Raw genomic sequence first — 15,539 nt, forward strand, 5'->3', positions numbered from 1 at the left:
TCAAAGTTGGTGAACAGCTAAAAAGTAGGGTTAAAAGGGGTTAAGATTTTCCTCTGGCCCTTAGGAATGCAGAGTGGGAGCAATAACGCATTCCCTGTGTGGAGCGCAGTGAGCATCCTAGGACAAAGGCATGTAAACATGCAACCATGCACTTATGGAAACAAGTCTAGGCCAGAGGTGTCGAACATAAGGTCCGGGGAACAACATCTCTGGTTTAGACTCTCTTGGTCTGTTCTCCCTGCACATACCAAGCAGCCATCTAGTGAGCCGGACAATTCAACCCTGCAGCCATTTATCTACATTCTCCTCACAACTGCTTATCACCTCGGCCAGCATCCTCTCCTTCTTTTAAACCCTGCCACTCTACTGGTACCTCGCCTTTGAAAGCAGAGGAGACGAGGAGTAATGTCAAGGGAAGGAGGGGAACTTAAAGAGAATAGCAAATGAGCTCTCACCTCCTCGGACAGCTCGGCTCTACAGAGACTGAAGGGGTGCTACGGGGTGAGAGATGAAGGGAGAGAGGCCCCACCTCATCACAACATAGTGTTCCCATTACATCAAATCATTTCTACATTACACTGGCTGGGTGTCGCCTTGGCATCACCACGATATTCCTCTGTGATCTGAGGCGAGAGCAGACATAGCCTGTGGGAGGACAGTCTATATACTTTCTATTGATCTCCTTGTAAAGGCTTGTTGAGGCCTGAGGTGCTTGAAGCTTCATCCATTAAAACATAATTTTTGGAAAAGAAAAAGAGAGAGAGAGAAAGCGCTGTGGCTTTATCCTAGATTTCATCATATCTGGAGTCATATTAGAGTGTAGACAAAGCTGGGAAAATGATATCTGAAGGATCGTATTGTTCATAACAATGTAAAGCAGTTTCAGCTTTGAAATATGATAGAAAATCAATGTCACTGAATGTTTTTGGTTTCTTTATGTGGTTAAGAGAGGACGTTTGTGTGGATAGTGGAGTCTTTTCTAAATGAGGAGTGTGTTTATGGTAACTTGCACAGACAGATAGCTCAGAAACTTGATGTCAATAAGCCGGGATTATGGTTTCATTACGTTTGTGTGCCTCTCTTTTATGAAGTTTATCTGTGTATTTAGCTATTGAGGAGTCACTCCTCACATTGCTAAATCAGAACCAAAACTAAAAGGCTACTTCAGCAATATTAAGTAAATAACAGTAATCGTAATACGCAAACCCTTTACTCAGTGAGACATATTTTGGGGAATATGTTGTCTGTTAGAAACAGCTAAATGAGAAAATCACCACCACTGTATTTCTCTCAAATATGGATATCAGCTTACTTTAATTAGCTTGGCAGGAAGAAATGGCACCCTGCACCACAATCTGGAACTTTTAGCTTCAACTTTTTTAACATTTTATTGACAGTTACAATGCTAAAAACAACACTTAGCAAGATGCTAGCTTAGGTCAGCTTTAGCTAGCTCTCTCAACAACTTGGCCATTTTAAACAAACAAGCTATGACTTGTTGTTTGTTTTATTACATGTTAGATTCAACATGAGTTTTATAAATGCTGGACAGATTTTAGTGTTGGACAGGGCAAGCTAGCTATTTGGCTACTCTTTGCACTAAGCTAATAGAGAGCAATAGTGGCCGCCCACATTTTTTAAGGACTCCAGTTCTAGAAATGAAAATCCACATTCATTTTCCCCACTGTCGTTTGAGAAAATTCTTATATAAAGAGTTTTAAGTCTTGAACATACTAGTTTTGAGGTACCTCGTCACCATAAGGAGATTGAATTAGGTTGAATTTTTGTTTTTTAAATTAAAGAAAATGAAAAAAAGGAAAAAAACAACAACAAAAAAAAACTTTGTACATAATTACTTTCGGATGTGAAGGAACTACTGATCCCCTGGCCCCTAACCAGCTAAGGCTGATGGCTGTCCCCCACCCCCGGAGCCTGGAGGTTTCTTCCTGTTAAAAGAGTTTTTTCTTCCCACTGTCGCCAAGTGCTTGCTCAAAGGGGGTCTCTTTGATTGTTAGGCCTTTGTCTTTATTATTGTAGAGCAACTTGAGGTGACTTTTGTTGTGATTTGGTGCTATATAAATAAGACTGTACTGACCAAAATTAATCCTAAATTGCAATGAAACTTCTAGATTTCAAAGCGAATTATTTCTAACCTTAAAATTCATTATCATATTGTTGTATAATAATAGTTTTGTATTTATTTTATAGTTTGAGTAGAGCAGACTAAAGTCCAGATGTTATATTTTTCTTTACCATAGAAAGGATCCTGTCATCATCTACTACCTTTGTCTTCTACAGGGAGTGCAGAATTATTAGGCAAGTTGTATTTTTGAGGAATAATTTTATTATTGAACAACAACCATGTTCTCAATGAACCCAAAAAACTCATTAATATCAAAGCTGAATGTTTTTGGAAGTAGTTTTCAGTTTGTTTTTAGTTTTAGCTATTTTAGGGGGATATCTGTGTGTGCAGGTGACTATTACTGTGCATAATTATTAGGCAACTTAACAAAAAACAAATATATACCCTATTTCAATTATTTATTTTTACCAGTGAAACCAATATAACATCTCCACATTCACAAATATACATTTCTGACATTCAAAAACAAAACAAAAACAAATCAGCGACCAATATAGCCACCTTTCTTTGGAAGGACACTCAAAAGCCTGCCATCCATGGATTCTGTCAGTGTTTTGATCTGTTCACCATCAACATTGCGTGCAGCAGCAACCACAGCCTCCCAGACACTGTTCAGAGAGGTGTACTGTTTTCCCTCCTTGTAAATCTCACATTTGATGATGGACCACAGGTTCTCAATGGGGTTCAGATCAGGTGAACAAGGAGGCCATGTCATTAGTTTTTCTTCTTTTATACCCTTTCTTGCCAGCCACGCTGTGGAGTACTTGGACGCGTGTGATGGAGCATTGTCCTGCATGGAAATCATGTTTTTCTTGAAGGATGCAGACTTCTTCCTGTACCACTGCTTGAAGAAGGTGTCTTCCAGAAACTGGCAGTAGGACTGGGAGTTGAGCTTGACTCCATCCTCAACCCGAAAAGGCCCCACAAGCTCATCTTTGATGATACCAGCCCAAACCAGTACTCCACCTCCACCTTGCTGGCGTCTGAGTCGGACTGGAGCTCTCTGCCCTTTACCAATCCAGCCACGGGCCCATCCATCTGGCCCATCAAGACTCACTCTCATTTCATCAGTCCATAAAACCTTAGAAAAACCAGTCTTGAGATATTTCTTGGCCCAGTCTTGATGTTTCAGCTTGTGTGTCTTGTTCAGTGGTGGTCGTCTTTCAGCCTTTCTTACCTTGGCCATGTCTCTGAGTATTGCACACCTTGTGCTTTTGGGCGCTCCAGTGATGTTGCAGCTCTGAAATATGGCCAAACTGGTGGCAAGTGGCATCTTGGCAGCTGCACGCTTGACTTTTCTCAGTTCATGGGCAGTTATTTTGCGCCTTGGTTTTTCCACACGCTTCTTGCGACCCTGTTGACTATTTTGAATGAAACGCTTGATTGTTCGATGATCACGCTTCAGAAGCTTTGCAATTTTGAGACTGCTGCATCCCTCTGCAAGATATCTCACTATTTTTTACTTTTCTGAGCCTGTCAAGTCCTTCTTTTGACCAGTTTTGCCAAAGGACAGGACGTTGCCTAATAATTATGCACACCTGATATAGGGTGTTGATGTAATTAGACCACACCCCTTCTCATTACAGAGATGCACATCACCTAATATGCTTAATTGGTAGTAGGCTTTCGAGCCTATACAGCTTGGAGTAAGACAACATGCATGAAGAGGTTGATGTGGACAAAATACTCATTTGCCTAATAATTCTGCACTCCCTGTATGGACATCCAGGCCTGTTTGCTTTTCTGTTCCCACTATCTGTTTGATGGATTGCATCCTCACATGGCCTGTTTCAGACTCCTTTGATGACATTTAGTAAATTCACAGCAACAGCTTCCAAATGCCAACGCCACCCTTGGAATGAATTGTAGAGCTTTTCCCAGCTTAATTCATTAATAATGATATAATGAGGATATCCCACAGCTGTCCATGAAACAGATTTTGACTCTAGTGTCCGATTATATTTAAACAAACAAAAATTGGGGAAACTTTAAAATCAGGAATTGCTGTAATTCTTCAACATTTAAAGCAATATTTTGTTTAAATTAAAGCTTAGTGATAAGAGACAAATGTAACTTGAATTTTGTTTTGCTGATAATAATAATAATAAGGAACTTACAGGCACTGCTTTAGTGCGGGCAGAGGTGTTAGCCTTATTGAGGAAATAGCTGAATTAACTTAAAGTTTTAATGCCTCTTCATGTGAAAACAAACACTGGCAAATCTCCCTGCAGCTCACATCTGTACATGTATCTGTACATCATAGCGCTGCTTTTATTTCCCTCTCTCACACACATGCGTCAGTGTTTTTTGTTAAAGTTGACTATTACCAAATAAATCATGTAATTATATTCCACAGAAACAGGCATAAACAGGTCGTACATGTCATATGGTGTTTTAGATCATCTGACAGTTCCCACTGGTTGCTCTCAGTTCTTGGCATGAGGTAACAAATTATGCTGCAATAATTTCACATTTTGGGTTTTTCCTCCAGGCATTGGAAATGTACGTATCGCTGTTCAGATTTCAAAGCCATTGTACATTTCAAATGCGCTTGGAGTCTCTGTCTCCGTCTCCACTGTGCCTCCCTGTCCACTCCTTCCAGTAGTCGTGAGTGTCTGACATAATACCTAGTTGGCTGGCTGGCTGTACAGACCTGGAAAGGCCCTGGCTTGAGTGGCTGGCTGATTTACAGGCGTTCTAGGTGGCTGGCTCGCCACAGACAACCCCCTCACTCCTACTGGACTTACTGGGTTTACTGGGTGGACTGGCTACTCATCTTCCTACAGTGAAGACAGACAAAGGCAGGTCTGTTCCTCTGGGAGCAAGCAGGCAAAGACTGCCACTTCCCGTGGCCAAAAGAGGCAGAGGGAGGAGGGGGAAGTGAGACAAATGAAGAAAGGAAAGAGAGAAAACTGAGACTGATAAAGAGCAGAAAAAAAAGGAGGGTCCTTTTTAACTGAGGGCTATGAGGAAACGGGAAAAAGACATTATAACAAGAATCAGGAGAGAAATGTGAGAGATAGAGTGTAGAGAAAGGGTCAGGCACAGCCTATTAGTTGTATATTGTCCAATATGGTACTTGCGCAGGTACCAGCAATCAATCACAATGTTGCTTTCTATTACACTTTTCACAAAGTATTTGTCTCACAGCCCATAAGCAGTCACGACAGGAACAATCCACTCTAAATGCTAACGCTATCAATAATCTTCATCTCCCATATGCTTGTTTGGTTTTTTCCCCCCACTATGGCATTTTAGTGCAGCTCGCCTGCGAAACAAGACACCTCTCCCTCCTCCATCTTGCCCTCTTTTCATCTCCCCGTCCATCTTTCCAGCGCCTACAATGGCTCCTCACCTCTCTCCTCTCCTCTTGGCCTGCAGCCTCATCCATCTGCCACTGCAAATACTGACATGAGAAAAGCAGTTTGGAAGATTTGGAGTCCATTTCCCTGTTTGTGTAATTCTGCTGTTGCAGGGGACAGAATATATAGCAGGTTACTCCACAAAATTTCAAGCATATGAGCATGCGACTTTTTAGAATGGGAGGGTATTTTATGCTGTGAAAATACTTATTATCTATAGACGATGTATTATGAAATAATAGGTGAAAAAAACATATTCTTGTACTTTTATGATGCTAATGCTGCTTTATATGTTGTATGTATAACTTGATGAATAATATATAATAAACACATAAACACAATAATATCTATGGACACCTGTGGGGGTGACCATAGGTTGCACAACACACAAGGAAGAGAAAAGGGAAAGGACGACAATGCTTCAGGGTCACAAATGGTATAAAGATGGACATAGCTTCTGGGTCAAAAAATTGAAGCAGATTCGAAAGTCCTTTAAACCTGCATTCTATCTCAAGGCCACCAGATGGCGATAGTTGTGGTTGCAAAAAGAAATCCAGGCGTAGATAAAACCTCGCTCTGTCTTGATACGCATAAACACTTTCCTGGTGAGTTTATTGTCTCAGTCACTCATTTATCCAAGGTATGCAGTTGGTTAATGACTTGCGATTGACAAGTCTTTAGCCAATGAGCGAGCAGTCTCACAGTCCTCAACCTTCTTTGTCAAATCTGGTTCTTTTAAGCCAAGATGGAAGAAACCCTCATCTTAAGACTTCGCAAACAAAAGGATGTTGTCTCAGTAGAGCTGTCCGTTTTTTTACGCCGTCTATTGTTGGCAGAGATGGGCAGTAGCACGTTGCAAGTAACGCGTTATTGTAATCCAATTACTTTTTTCAAGTAACAAGTAAAGTAAGGGATTGCAAAAAAGGTAATTAGAAAGGTAATTAGATTACTGTTACTTTCCCGTAAGCACGCTGCGTTACTGCGTTACTAAAACCGTGATTTTTTTGCGAGAGTGTCTCATGACAATGATGTAAGCGAGTGCGACGTTCGTGGCAACAGCTGTGTGCAGATCAAAAATGGATAATATAACGAGTCACGTGACGTGACGCTGCGGCTGTGATTGGTTCGGCTCTGCGCTACTTAATTTGGATTGGCTGTTCTTCTTTCTTTTTTTTTTTAAGAGGACAAGAGCGGTGAGGCCTATCGCAATAGTTAAATTTTTCTATCGAGAAAAAGTTATTTCGCAATACATATCGTTATCGTTCTATCGCCCAGCTCTATGTAGCACTAATTGGGATCCAAAAGGAGTCTGTCTCTGTACGATACATTTTCTTTTAAACAGTTTTAAGCATAATTTGAATGACACAAGGAGCGCACACAGTTACACTGAATGTCAGCTGTTATAATTTGTTAATTAGTTGGTTTTAGAGACACTGAGGTGAGGCTGCTAGCCTAGCTCTACACTTTATCGAACAAGTGTAAATGTAACTTAAATATGTTAAGTGACTAAATATTTCATATATGATTAAATCTTTTTATTTTAATCAAAGGTTTGTATAAATTTTGTGGTTATATAGTCCTGAATTCTTCTGAATTGGTCGTTGTGCATTTTCTTTTCCAAGCTGTGACAACATGGGTGCAGCTGGTTTCTGGGTTACAGACCCTGCGTCCACACACAGGGGTGGCTTCAGTATGATGCTGTACCTGTTGCTAAATTTAAAAAAAAAAAAAAAAAAACTGTAGCTGTTTTTATTTTTAAGTTGGGAAAACAGTAAATTATATTACCCACAGTGCAGTTACATGTCTATGTTACTTCATAATATGGTATTTTTTAAAATCAAAATGCCAGTTTGATTTTAAAAAAAAAAAGACGATTTAAACTATACAGCGGATCACAAAAATCCCAGTGAAATACTTTTTATACAAAAACAAAAATGAAGCAACTGTTTATATAAACTTTCTTGCTTGATTATATAATGATGTGATTCAAATAATGTTTTTAAGAGGTTCCAGCAGGATCGTTTTGATCTGTGTAGGCGTTACAAGAGTCATTTCCCCCGGTGTTTTATGAGAACCTACGCCAACCTCGTGCTGCTGCTGGAGCTTTTTATTTTGACTCACATTTTAACACGTTTTAACTCTCATTAATACCGTGAAGCACATTTTCTAAAACATTAACCTATTGCTTTATACGGAGAGAGGAATACAGGCTACTGATTGATATTTTTATTTCTACACTCTAGAGCTTTTTCTAGTCTGCTAATAAGGATTTTTCCTCTGGTTGTAGTCTGCTGATGAGGTCTTCCTTTCATTCCTGAAACTCTACAAATATCCCTTATGTAACTGCTAATTTTACTACAAACATTATCATGTTATCTCGCTGTGCTCTTGTGGGGTACACTCAACAGTATTCAGTGGCATTGCTATAATTTCCCCATGAAGATTTAGAGCGTGTCTGTGGTACTCGGCACAGTGGGTGATAAGATGGGTAATAGGTTATTTCAGTCTCAACAGCAGGGTGATTCAATTGTGGTTAATAGTTGTGGTGTGAGGGTTTTTTAATAGGTTATTCTTACTTCCTTCGTGAAATCTGTATCTTTATTAATACTTCTCATTTGCATTAAAAGGACAATCTCTTGTCTTTCATGAGGGATCCTTTCCAGCTATTCCTCCCTTGATCGCGATCGTGATGCCAGCAGCTCGGAGAGTGAGCTGCATCTGGCGTAAAGCTGGACACCACAGAAAGACAAACAGATGGAGATGATTGAAAGACGAGTAAAAGAAATCAGAGAAGTCATAAGAGTTTAAGATAGGGAGCTGTGAAGGGCAGCAGTCTAAATAAGAAAATCTATACGAGCTATATTAAAGGTTGGTGAGTGCTGCAGGAATAAAACAAAGGGGAAGGAAAGGCGCGAGGCGAAGCGAACAGTGGAAATAAAGGAGAGGAGAAGCGAGTGAAAAGATAGCAACAGAGCAAGAAATGGAAAGATGCAGAACTCCAGAGAGAGAAAGAGAGACGGACCGGTGGAGGCACAGAGACAGAGAGAGATGAAGGGGGGTACAGTCATGTGGAGTCAGATGCTCCTAATCAGCTGCGTTGCTGTCAGAGCCTCCTCACTATAGCAACCATGAGTCATAGCACCAGTAAACAGAGAGGATGTTTTATAAAGCGAAAGCCTCGCTGGCACATTCACTGTGCCGTCGTACGTTTTACGAGCGCAGTGTAGCGGGAGCGAGACACAAACTGGTTCGCACAGGCCAAAGAAACACGTGCAGCTTATTTAGCACTTATTTTTCATTTCTCAGGGCGCCATTTTTACACGTCCACTTGTTACTGATATTTTACTTTATCCTCTGCAAAAACTGTTTGGGCGCCATCTAAAATGTATTGGGACATTATCTATATCACTGGACTGGTATTGCTTAGAGTGTTTTCTTGGGTCTGCACGGCTCCCTCGGGTACTTTTGTTTTCAGACGTCACACCTTAAACTGATTTCCACAGTTTTTCCTTCAAGAAATGCATGGGTTACTACAGTGTGTAGTGTAAGATGCTGAATTTATAAAAACTCAAAATGACATTCATTACTCATCAATATTTACATGGCTGTGTGTCGCAAGCTTCAAATAATAGGTCAGTGTACGCGCAAGTTCTCCCTGAGAGCTAAAAGCTCTTTTTCCAACAACTTTTTGGGCTCTGTATGATAGAGGGGACATCCTAATATTACCACCTCAAGTGCAAAGAACCAGCTGTCTAAACCTTCTGTTTGGAGGGGCAACCAATCAGAAGAAAGTGAACTTAAAGGAAGGGGGAAGGATGTTAAACTGCCTGTTACAGTCAGTGAATGAACTGAAGGTCCAGTTTGAGATAAACAGTGATTATTTTTGACTATGAAGCTGTGAGGATTATACTGTAAGTTATTGGAAGCTAGTGTGGGGTTAACCTTTGAGAGCTAATGAAGTATTTTTGGTTGTTCTAAATTGATATTTTCAAAGAGTTCTTTTGATCCAGCTACAAACACTAAGGAACTGCTTGAATGCAAGTAAAACTGCTGTTTTTCACTTTCATCTAAATTGTCCTAATCACATTCAGATGTGGAGCTAACAGCTTTATGCATAATAAAATGTTTCCCAGTGTCTCGGATATCTACTGAAAGGATTTCACCGTATCCGCAGTGAGCTAATGTCAGCTGGTTCATTAGTCTGGATGATTTCTTTAGTCGGGCTCTGCACACTGCTCTAAGAATCTATAAACTCCGTAAGTATTTCATTTAAAGGCTGCGCAAACCGAGGGCCTAGCCTGTGCAGACTTTTTAAACAGCTTTTGATGAGCGCACTGCTGTACATGTACACAGAATCATACATGTTCACTGAGCCACAGAGCAGACGCTGATGCGTTTCTCTCCGGTGACTCATTCTTGTGTTTTAGCTGGAAGTAGCCTCTGTGCCCCCTCTGAGCCGCACGCACTCGAACGTACAGAGGCACGAAGACAGAGTTTGATTCCTCTCGTATGTCCTCTGCCACTCTGCCTCTCTGACTGCCTATTGCAACACAGTCTGCACAGATGCACACCGCTTTAAGTGTAGTCACCCCTCTCCTCCAACCCACCCCATCTCACCCCCCAATCTCCCTCAAACACTTTCTTCACACAGTGAATGGGCCCCTCTGTGCTCTGGAAGATTTAACTTGGGTTCTTTCTGTCGCTAACAATTTCTCTCGCTCGGCATTGCTCCAAAATTGTGCAGCGGAGAAGCCTGCATCATTTTAAACCATGTCTGCAGCACGCACACAGAAAACTGTGCAGGCAAGGAGGAAAGTGATTGTAGGTGGGCTGTGGTAACTGTAAATAACTCCAGATTTGAAACTAACAATGCCTACGTTCATCTGAGGCACTACGGTCCACGCAGGCCGCCCGGGCTCATTTAGTATCTCTGCACAGATCACATGGAAGAGTTCCTGTCATGCAATCCTAACTTTTTTCACACAGTTACATGGAATCCAAGAATAGCTGTAATCCATGAGGCTCTGTGCCTTGCTTTGGAAACGGGAAGGTTTACGAGATGGTAGTGAGACCTGCTGTGATGTACGGTTTGGAGATGCTGGCACTGACAAAAAGGAGGAGGTGGAGCTGGAGATGGTCAGATTTCATTGGGGGTGAGCAGAATGGACAGGATTAGAAATGAGGACATCAGAGGGACAGCTCAGGTCGCTCAGGGTTGGACATGTGCACAGGAGGGAGAGTGGATGCAATGGAAAAAAGCATGCTGAATATGAAGCTGCCAGGCAGGAGGAAAAGGACGTAGTGAAGGCGGACATGCTGGGGATGAAAGGGTTAGAAGAAGAAGAAGAACAGAATGTGCAAACTGTTGAGGCTGTTTCAACACGGTACTAAATGTTCTGATTTATGTTTTTTAAATTGGTTATTTGGCGATTCCACCACAGTTTGACCCTGAGACTGTGAAAAACCTCTCGTTACAAAAATGTATCAAAAGTGTTCAATACTGGACATTTGTTCAGTGGCTTCTAGGTGCAATTTGGAACAAACCACATAAAAACAATTGGGCAGCAAGAAGAGCAGCTGCTAAAAGCCTGGAAAAGGATATAGATCAAACCAACCCCTAAGGGAGAGGATGTGGTGGGATGTTTTTTTTTCTTTTCATTTCAGGTATTTTTAGACGCAGGTTCCTTATCGCAATATTGCATCTGAGCTTCAACAGCTAAACGGGCTAAAATAGGTCATCAAAAAAAATAAAGAGAGAGAGAGCAATGAGATTTTTTTTTTTTTTTTTTTTTTTTTAAATGCAACCCTGGCTGCTCCGAGTGACAGTTATTAGTTGTGATGAGTTCTCCACTCGGAGTTGCGGTTGCTGAGAAAGACCCATTTCCACTTTTCTTGTTATCTGCAGAGAAAAACGCCACTGAAGCAAAGACAAACTGCTGATTGCCAAGGAAACAGGCGAACACACACACACACAAGCCAGTCAGCATCCCTTTACGCGCATGCATGGTCAAACAAACTGAGAAAACACAAATTGCTGCCTTCACACATGAGCGTCCACTAGACGGGCATTCAAATCCATCCCTTGACTCGTTTATCAATCCAGACTCAACGTAATACGCACTGGTAGGAGCACAACATGTGCACACGAACATACTCACATACAAAATAAAAACTATAGCACCATGTCTTTGTACTGTGAGCATGCCATTAGTGCGTGCAGTAATGGGGCTATATGGTAGATAGGAGTGGTTGCATTTAACTAGCCTTCAGAAATCAGATAAGCCCACTCAGCACATACTGGAGGCACTTAGGCATCAGAAAGCAGTGTGTGTATGTGTGTGTTTGTTTGTAGAAACATGCATGTGATGACATCTTCTGGATCAGAGGTTCTGCTCAGCCTGACGTGGTCACATCCAAACATCCCTCAAAGGAACCGTGATACCCAGCGATGGCCTTCACGGCTCATTCCCACATTTTGAACCTCCTCCTGTTTGGTTTATCACTTTCTTCCCGCACCTCCTCGGACTTCCTGCCTCTCCTTATCTTTTCTCACCCCACCTTTCTATCCGGGCACCCGACTCAGAGCGTTTCCTCCCTCCATCCTTCCTCTCCTCAGTGTCTTCGGGGTACGCCAAATCTCATTATTTAAAATCTGGTTCTCTAAATTAATCCTGCCAGCAGAAGCAGAATTCTGTAATCAATTTACGGGCTTTATTTGTGGAGTATTTTTTTTTTTTTTGCTTTCATTCATTAACACCCACACATCACAACTGCTGTGCACACAGCAGAAGAAGAAAAAAATCCTCTTTACACAAGCAGTCACCGAGCAGCACTGCAGTCAATTTGGAATAAACACCTCAGTGGCGCTCCACACATAATTTATAGTTTCAGTCATAACTTTTCATACTTGTAATCTTTCTCAGCAACAAATCAAGTTTTGAAGAAGCATTTACAAAAGATCTTCAAACTATTCTCAAACTAATAAAGGATTTCCTCTACAACCTAAAAAAGACCCTAACCTGCAGTCCCACACAGTCGCCAGGGGCTGCTGTACTTTGCCCTGAGGAAGCACGGCCTTGCTGCCGGGCCGGCAGTAGCGGGGACGGGGCTGGAAGTGGTGCTGCTTGTTTAGGAGACCCACCCTGACCAGCACAAAGGGGGGGAGCAACGCCCTCCTCCACTACCAGCTAACCCAGACATCGCTCTGATTGGCCAGCTGGATGACCTTTGCGCCCCCCTGTATTGTGGTTTCAGCTGGCCCAACCCTCCCCCTTGTGCGTTTCGTGCGTGTGTGCATGTATGTGGAAAACAAAAGACAGCCAAGTCCTAATGCAGCAATCAGAGCTCGAGGACAGGGGAAATGGTCTGAGGGGAAATGGAGTGTGTGTGTGTGTCTATGCATTGATGTGTGTGTGTGTGTGTGTGCTGCTGTGTATATGGGGGCGGTGTAATTATGTTCTAGTTGTGATGACTGAAGTGCAGCAGTGATTAGCTACATCAGAGGCGATTTATGTTCAGCAGTCACTTGGTTTGGACTTCCAGAGTTGCCACTCCTCCCTCTCTGTCACTCACTCTCTTCCATCCCTGGATCTCCAGCTTACCTCGGCTCTGGAGACATAGCGTGCCTCTAGTCACATCCCTAGAGCAAACTTCTTCCAGCCCCACCTTTTAATCGCGTGTTCTCCTTCATTAGTTGAAGTCCCAGATCATGTTAGTATGTCTCAAGCTTCAGATTGTCCCAAACCAAAACTACGACCTCTACAGCCAGTCTCTAAACCAATCTGTTCTTCGTTCAGGTCCCGTAGCTAGACTGCACTAGCCCTTCTTTACACCAAACTGAGATCTGATCTTTTAACCACACAAACCCTTCTTTTCAGCCTCATCATAGATCTAATCATCAGTCCTCTAGAGTCACTTGCCCCAGGCCTGTTCCAGCCTTTCTAAGCCAAACTTTGGAGCAAACATGTTTTGTTTTTTTCCTGTTCTCCATCCTGAAACCATAACTGTAGATTCCACTTATTCTCCATTCAGCTTCACTCACAAACCTAACCTCAAGTAAGTTGCAGGTGTGGACTAAACCTTACCATATTTTAGCCACATCTCTAAATCAAATCATGCCTCATTACAGAACACACTCCAAAACAAACTCCTCATCCTGTAGCTTAATCCATGACTGAGACTAGCCCCACAAGCCTCAACTTAAGCCTTACCCTCCAGCTGCACATGCAAATAGTCTAGGACCAATGGCAGGAGACAGTCTGCGCCCCTCTCTACTAGTACTCTAAGAGTACTACGCTTTTAACACACCCTAAGTGACTCCTGTGTCCTCACTCTGAGCCAGTGGGTCAGCACAGACCAGCCCTAACAGCATGACTGCCTGTCTGAGGAATGCCATGTCATGGAACAGATGGAGCTCCACAGTCAATAGAGCTGCATGCATTACCCAGCCCTATGTACGAAGGCATGTGCCACGCTTTGCGTGTGCATGTATGTAATTTGCATTGTGTCACTGTTCTCGATGCACTTTGCATCCTTTGCCCCCCGTCTTTACATTCTTTCCAAAACACAACAAGCAGCAATGAGACAAAGAAAGATACACCCTTGGAAGAAAACTTTGAAAATGATGCAAACACGCCCAAAAGGCATGATTCCCCACATGGTGTGATGCAATGGAGAGATAATGCAGAAAATCCTGGAGATGCATGGAAATATTGGCCTCTGCACACAAGCTGAGGTTGGCTAAAACTAAAACAATCCCATGAACCAATAAGTTACTACTTTCAGTTCAATCAATAACACATTATCTCATTCACCTTGCCACTAAAGATCAAATAAAGCTGATTTCCAGACCACAAATGCTGTAATAGGGTGGTTATAACACCTATAGATCATCAATACAACAATAAAGTTGGAGTTTTTCTTAAATTTTTAGAGCCTTATCTGGAGACTCCTGCACAATTAGACAACCTGTGCGCACGCAGTTGGCGTGAAAGAGTCGATCAGAGTCCAGGCACAGTGTAGTTGTGGTCTTTGGTGATGGATCACAGCTGTGAGCTGTTATCATAAAGACCAAGGCTGCCACATTTCATTCATTTCACATATATGGGCCCGCTGGCGAGGTCCATATCAGAGCGGTGCACTTCCAATGAAACATTAAATCAGCTCCCAAACTATTTACATCAAGAATTTAAACGCACGCTGAGTGGATGGCTCCATTCTTGGTTGTGGGTCCAGTCGTTATGGAGACATTACCGGATTGCTAAATAAGGCTGGAAGTGTCAGTAAATCGGGATGCCAGATTGGACGCGAATCCAGTGAACTCACCCAAGAGAACGACGGATGATCGGCTCCCCGCTCCTCCTCCTCTGTGTAAATCCAGGACCCCGGACACAAATAAATTAGCCCTGTACGAGAATCAGGCGGAATGTGTAATTTCACAAAAATCCCCTCTTCATCCGCACTACCAAAGCGATGGAGTGGAGGCGACGTGGAGCCGCAAACCAACCTGGTCGGCGTAGCCTACACACACACGCACACACACATAAACACGCAGGCACAATTTTTTTTAAAAAATTAAAAAAGCAGGGAGTCTGTCTTATTCGTGCAATCAAAGCGATATTTTCCCAAAAAGGCACCGACTCGGGGTTTCGGGAGGGGGGGCTGATTTCGGTGGAATCGGTGTAGTAATCTCGGATGCTTTGGTTGTTGACTGTGCACTTACTGGGCTGCTTCCCCCGGCTCCACCCGCTAACCCAGCCTTCCCAGTGCGCCCATTGGCACAGACGGCCGGACATGCAAATCTACTCTTCCCATTGATGTTTTCCAAAAAAGAAAAAAAAAGCACAGCGTTGTGGTTCTGTTGCTCTACTGCGCCACCGTGCGGCATCTAACCTGCTGTGATTCACGGTTTACTATAGCCGTTTTAAGAAAGTCCCCGTGCCTCCCTAAAACACAGGTGTCAAACATAAGGCTCGGGGGCCAGAATCGGCCGACAAAGACTCCAGTCCAGCCCACTTTTAGCTTCATTGTCAGTG

The 15,539-nt window shown here is 42.6% G+C and overlaps 1 protein-coding gene across 2 annotated transcripts in view; it reads right to left on the reverse strand.

Annotated features, from left to right (window-relative positions):
• Nucleotides 1–15,286, reverse strand: part of numbl (NUMB like endocytic adaptor protein) — a 64,781-nt gene extending 49,495 nt beyond the window's left edge. Inside the window, exons 1-2 of one of the 2 annotated variants that reach the window (XM_040024167.1) lie at nucleotides 15,145–15,286; nucleotides 14,830–15,024 (exon numbers count right to left, since the gene is read on the reverse strand). The gene's annotated coding sequence lies outside the window, so the exon portion shown is untranslated. Of the gene's footprint in view, nucleotides 1–14,829 lie in introns of both variants that reach the window. The other variant, XM_040024165.1, reaches the window with a different exon arrangement.
• Between the last annotated feature and the right edge of the window lie 253 nt (nucleotides 15,287–15,539).

The sequence above is a fragment of the Simochromis diagramma genome, unplaced genomic scaffold (assembly GCF_900408965.1).
Source record: "Simochromis diagramma unplaced genomic scaffold, fSimDia1.1 OVJJ01000348.1, whole genome shotgun sequence".
NCBI lineage: Eukaryota > Metazoa > Chordata > Actinopteri > Cichliformes > Cichlidae > Simochromis > Simochromis diagramma.